This window comes from Megascapheus bottae, chromosome X (genome assembly GCF_031878675.1).
Source record: "Megascapheus bottae isolate mThoBot1 chromosome X, mThoBot2.hap1, whole genome shotgun sequence".
Lineage (NCBI taxonomy): Eukaryota > Metazoa > Chordata > Mammalia > Rodentia > Geomyidae > Megascapheus > Megascapheus bottae.
The window spans coordinates 102,594,316-102,600,957 of NC_143547.1; the positions used below are offsets into that span (position 1 = coordinate 102,594,316).

Sequence of the window (6,642 nt, forward strand, 5' to 3'; positions counted from 1 at the left end):
GCAAGGACAATAAAATGTCAAGTTAGAAATTAACAGAAAAAAGAATCCAGAATTTGATCTGTACATAGAGTGAACTGATTTGTAGAAAACATTATGTTCTTCATGAGTTATTAAGCAATTGAATTGATCAATTGAATATCATATAGAAAAAGCATATTGTGATCCCTTCCTCATACAATCTTCTCAAACCAATTCTAGGGGACATGTTAAATGGTAAAAGGAGTACATTTTGTAGGAGAACATCTTAATAATAGCGTAAATGGGAGCGCAGAACACACAAACTATATACAAATTATAAATTAGATTTCATTGTAACTAATACTTTTTGTTTACAAAAATCAAGAGTGAAAAAGGCAATACTCCGAATTTATTTGTAATATATGTATGTTGTGTGTATGTATGTATGTACACATGTGTGCATATTTTGTCACATCTTTTGGCCAGATTTTCTGTTGGGACACCTATCTTTTCATAAGGATTGTAGGAATTCTTTACTTATGTATATTCTAGTCAGTTTTTTGAGATATATACCCAGAGATGTCCAGGAATAAATGTCTCAAGTTGGTTCAAATTGATGAATACTCCCTGTTTATTCCCTTCAAGGTCCAAGGAACATAATGAAGAAAGAGTACGTCATACTGTCAACACTCAGCCCCTATGCTTATGTCCATAGCTGCATAAGATGATATTGCGTCAGGAACTATATCCTAGAATGTGTCCTGTTTGCTATGTGATGCACAAGTAGGTAGACCTCAGTAGACAGGTACTGAAATGTTCATAGCAGTTGTATTCACACTGAACATACTGCAAATACCCATCAAGAATAGATAATTCAGTCATGGCATATTCATACAGAACACACAATTTTAAATCAAAGTAAGTGTTTCTCAATCTGTATTCTGTTTATACAGATGTGCTCACTTTGTGAAATTCATCAAGTTTGACTGACTGCAGGATCTGGCACCGTTTTTTTTAAACATAACACTTCAACAGAACAATTTCAAAAAAGTATTAACAATATATGTACATGTGCTCACTTCAGGCGCACATATACTAAAACTGGAATGATACCGACACTAGCATGGCCCCTCTGCAAGGATGACATTCAAATTCGTGAAGCATTTCACATTTTAATTTATATATATGCATATATATATGTATAATTTGAATTTTTGGAAACTTTACTGTACTATCTACTTTGGAAAAAGTATCCCAATTTACCTTGTTGACTTGGCATTGTACAAAAATTAATAGCCATATTGGTCTAGAAATGTTAAGCTTCATGTTTTCCCATTTGTACAGGGGTTAAGACACATTATGTAAGGTCTTATCTATGTGGATTTGATTACAGAAACTAATAAAGTATTCTGTAAATAATGATAAAAATATGTACACATACAACACATCAAGAACCAAAGGCAGAGTCTCCGAGGTTGTATTTCATTTGTTAACATCTTGTCCCTTGCCCTGTCTTTCCTCACCAGCCCTCATTTATAATTAGCCACATAAGCCAGGCCACGCCAACTCCAATATTTGAAATGCCTAGGAGCCATGCTTAGGAATTTTCATTTCTAGGTTTGGATAGTGAGGAACACTTGAACCAAATCAGAGGTTTCACAGTCACCGGCCATGCCCTATTGATGGGCAATATGGGGGTGGCCCTGATTTTGTCCCTACTGCGTGGGTGGAAGATTGGGAGGGGTGACAGTTCTCAATGAGTCAGTCAAGACACAAGCAGGACGCTTGGTACTGACAAAAATAAAAAGCCTATTTCCCTGCCTATTGGAAAGGTTCAGTGGGTATGCTCTTTGATAAATGGTCACAGTAATGAAATTCACACTCTTTAATCACAACGGCTATAACTTAATTAAAAACACATCGAGGATTGATTTGGTTTAGAGAGCTCTCTTGATTCCTGGGCTTTATTAAATTCAGTGTTTCTCTGCTCAGCATCATCCAACATGGCTAGGTACGGAAGTCAATGGCTGAGGAGCTGTCAGTGTCCTGATGTTCAGAGTTGAGACTGCAAGAGACAAACTACCTCAAAAAGGGGATCTGGGACCCCAGAAAAGAGATTGAGGCTGTGTAGCTCATTCCTACCTTTGCTTACATTGCCACCGGGCTTAATGTAAGAAGTAGGAATCCTCAGTCCTGAGGTCACATTCAAAGCTCCCCTCAGGAGATCTACTGTTGGGCAAGTTTGGCAGGAAAACAATCTTAGTAAGGCCACAAGCATTCAAGCCCAGAGTCAGGCCCAGGAGCTCACAGGGTACTAGGTCATGAGAAAGCAATGCAATCATTCCAAATCAGTTAAGGGAATGCTCACAGAGACCATGTGATACAGAAACTGTTTCTGGCCTCATTTTACACATGTGAAAACTAAAGAAAAGAAGGAGTAGGTTAAGTGACTTGCCAAGAGGCTTGTGGGATATAAAGACCTGGGCAGACAGCATACACACAGCATTCCCTAGTCTGTGCCTGCACATGTAGAAATGGACATGGACACATGGAGACCCCCCACAGAGATCACTCCTCTCATACACAAATATATTTCTGTATAGCTCTACCCTGTTATTGCCACACACACACACAAACTCAGCTGTAGTCCCACTTTGGTATACAGACAATTACATGCACCTGCATACATACCTACCCCCACACATACTCACATGCAGGTACACATACAGGCATACATACCTGCATGAAGGCACGCATCCACATATGCAATTACATGTTAACACACATGTATGTTCATACACCCTCTCACAACCACACAAACATATGGACACACATCTGCATGCAGATCGATACACCTGGACATAAGCATACATCCGCAAATCCATACATATTCATACTCCCTCACCTTCCTCTCTGCATCTACTGATTTCCATATATAACTAGCCACAGACGTACAAATACACACCCATATATATCCACACTTCCGAAATGAATCCACAAACATCCACACTTGCATTGAAACATTTGGATATGAACATACATCCACACATGTACACATGTCTATATCTAACACATACTTAGATGGGCATCATGAAGCTAAGACTAACACAGACAAACATCCGTGTATCTATCCACATTCACACATGCTCCATCACAGCAAGAGCACTTGAAGTTAGACAAGTGAATGCCTTTCTGATTCTGTAGATGGGGGGTCTGAGAGCTGTCTCTGAACTTTTTAAGAGTTAGGACATACAAAAGGCCATATAGTAGGACGCTAAATGAAAGGATCTCTAGGATATAGAAACATAAGCCATATAATGAATGATTGTTGTTCTTAAGGTACTATGTTATCTCTCATCTCTTTTGCTGTCCCTTGATTATCCCATATCGTTACAGTATCTCACTTTGTTACCTCATATATCGGATATATTTGTATTTGGTTATTTGAAATTGGATAGGAAAGGGGGGAAAATAAGATGAGGGGTGGGGGTGGGGGGGAGGGAAATGGGGATCAAGACATGTGAAAGGGTATCAATCTATGAGAATTAATGCACCATCTATCTGGCAAATATCATGTAACCCTTCTATTAATTACAATAAAAATATATAAAAAAAAGAGTTAGGACACATGTGGTAAGAATGGGTATTTTGCGGCCAGTAAGCTAGGAGCTCCAACAGATGGAAACCAGGTTGTAAAGGATCAAAGGAGAGAAGCCCAGCACAGGTGATGTGTGTGTGTCTGTGTCTGTGTGCATGTATTCATCTATGTATGTCTCTACGTGGTCATGTGTATATGAACGGAGGTCTTTCTCAGTGCATCCATCTATATGTACAGAACTGTGTACAAGACTCAGAACTCATTCATTTATCGACTCATAATTCCACAAGAATCAGTAAGCACTTACTATAGACCAGACCTCTCACTGGGTGAAAAATTCATGCATCCTGTAGCTCTGGGAAGAAGAAAAAAATGAATTGAAGCTGGGAAATTGAAAGGGCCGGAATTATCAAGTTTTTCTACCTGGCTCAACTCCTTCATGCATGAAAAGTACCATGGGCTATGGTGCGGAAGAGCCATATATATCCACTCCACAAGCACTATACCACCTACATCCCCAGGCATGTAATGATCTAGCATGATTGGTTAACAAAACTGAAAACACTTTCACGAGAAAAACTATGTGACCTTGGACTAGGCAAGCAGTACTTGCATGCAGCGCCAAAATAAAAATGTTCAAAGAAAAATTCATAAATTTAACATAAAAACGAAAACTTCTATCCTCTAAAAGACATTGGTAAGAAAAGCAAAGATAAGCCACAAACTAGAAGAAGTTATTTGCAAGTCATATAGCTAATAAGGGATTTGTATCTCAAACAAATAACACTTATATATCCTTTTACCTTCTTCCTTGCTTTTATGCAGGTTGAATTTTTTTGTCCTGGTCCAAGGGCTTGAATTCAGGGCTTGGGGGCTGTCCCTGAGCTTTCTTTTTTTTTTGCCAGTCCCAGGCCTTGAATTCAGGGCCTGGGCACTGTCCTTGGACTTTCCAAGGCTAGAGCTCTACCACTTGAGCCTCAGCACCATTTCTGGCTTTTTCTATGTATGTGGTACCGAGGAATCGAACCCGGGTCTTTGTGCATGCTTGGCAAGCATTCTACCACTAGGTCAAACTCCCAGCCCCATGTCCCTGAGCGTTTGTGCTCAAGGCTAGTGCTCTTCCACTTAGGCCATAGCTTTACTTCTGGCTTTTTGGTAATTAATTAGAAATAAGAGCCCTACAAACTTTCATGCCCAGGCTGGGTTTGAACCATGATCCTCAGATGTCAGCCCCTGCATAGCTAGGATTATAGGCATGAGTCATCTATGCCCAGCAGATTGAGTATTTTTTATTTTTACTTTTTTAAATTTCATTCTCCCTTTGTCCTTCACTCTGGTGAAATGGTGTTATGTTTACATGTTTTCACTAGTGTTTACCCATGGCAGAGATTCTCACATATTTTAGTCTTGCATCCCCTTTACATTTCCATTAGCATTGTATTTTTATGTTTATTATGGCACAAATCAACACTAAAATTATTCAAAATATTTACTAATTATGAAAAATGAAATAGATGGAAAATCTAACCACTTGTGATGATCAGTTTTATATAGCAATTTGACAGGGCCATGGGCTGCCCACATAGTTACTCAACCATTTTGGGGTGTTTCTGTGAGTTTATTTGGGGATGGGTTGACATTAACAGCAGGTTGAAGTAAAACATATTGCCTTCTTCAGTGTGGATTGTCTTCTTCCAATCAATTAAAGATATGAATAGAACAGAAATGCTGAGGAAAAAAGAACTCTTGAAACTTTTCAATTTGAGAGTTGGTGTTTTTCTCACCTTTGGATGAAAAACACTGGCTTCTCATGAGTTTTGAGATTGCCAGCCTTCAGTCTGGCACTACAACATTGTTTGTTTTTGGTTTTGATGTTGTTGTTGTTTGAACTTTGACCTTTGAAATCTGGCTTCAACTATACCAATAAAAACTGAAAACAAGAGAAAAAAAATGAAACTCAAGTTGAATATTTTTTTCAGAATCCTGATTAATATACTATTATATGTCAACAGAAACACTTATTTTTATAAAAAATATATTCTTATAAACAAACATACATCATGAGAAATCTGACATGGTTTTGCATTTTTTTCTTTTGCAAAACTTCATTGTCTGGCTTCCTAGAAGGTGGTACTGCCACTGTGTTCAATCTGTAGTGATGTCATATATCATATAACCTCTACAAAACTCCTCAGTACACTCTGAGACAGAATGAAAAGGCAACTACCATATAGAGTTATTATAAAAAGTAGTTTTCATCGTTTAGACCTCTTAAAAGGGGTTGGGAGATTCCAAGAGTGCTCAGACTATACTTAAGAATCTCTGTCCTAGAGAATATAACATTCATTGTTTGGTATAATGTCAATTTGTACTTTTATCCTCTTCCTAAGTAATGAAAGGATCTTAAATACACCCATTCTACTGTCTTACTTCCAGCTTGTACACTGCTCTGTGGGGGGGGGAGGGCGGTTAGTATTATCCTTAAAGGTTTGTGAGATGGTCTTCTTATTGCTTTATAGTCTATGTTTACATTGACTTGTTCATAAATGTACCACCTTTATCTTGGTTTTTTTCTAGATGTTTCCATTGACAGAAATAATTCAAATTATGCAGACCATCATGATCAGGAACAGAAATCAATAAGTTTTTTTCCTGTGTTATCATGTTTCCCCATTTATGATTGATCAAAGTCTTGTAGTTTTTATTTAGTCACATTAAAGAGAGATTTCTTGAGTGTCTATTGTGCCCTGGGCAGTGTTCTAGAGCATTGCTGGACCATAGAATTTTATTCCATCATGGACATGTATTCTATCTGTACTGTCCAGTATGGCATCCACCATGTGACTCATGAGTACTTGAAATATGGCTCAGTGCAGCTGAGGAGCTAATTTTGTTTTACTTGATTTCATTTTGATCAATTTAAGTCTAGTTATTTTCACGTAGCTACTGGATTAGGCGTCATGTTTTTAGACTCTGGAATGTGAATGAATATTACCTGAAAAATTCCCTCTAACCATGGGAATAAGTATGAATCTAACATTACTTTGTTAGCCTTGGTCTGTAGACTATCAGTGCTCAGTGGGTTG

General features: G+C 38.0%; 1 non-coding gene across 1 annotated transcript; it reads left to right on the forward strand.

Annotated features, from left to right (window-relative positions):
• The first annotated feature begins 1,029 nt into the window (after positions 1 to 1,029).
• LOC150041678 (U6 spliceosomal RNA) lies at positions 1,030 to 1,133 on the forward strand. The gene has a single exon (XR_016534000.1). It is a non-coding gene; the product is annotated as a U6 spliceosomal RNA (small nuclear RNA).
• The last annotated feature ends 5,509 nt before the right edge of the window (positions 1,134 to 6,642 follow it).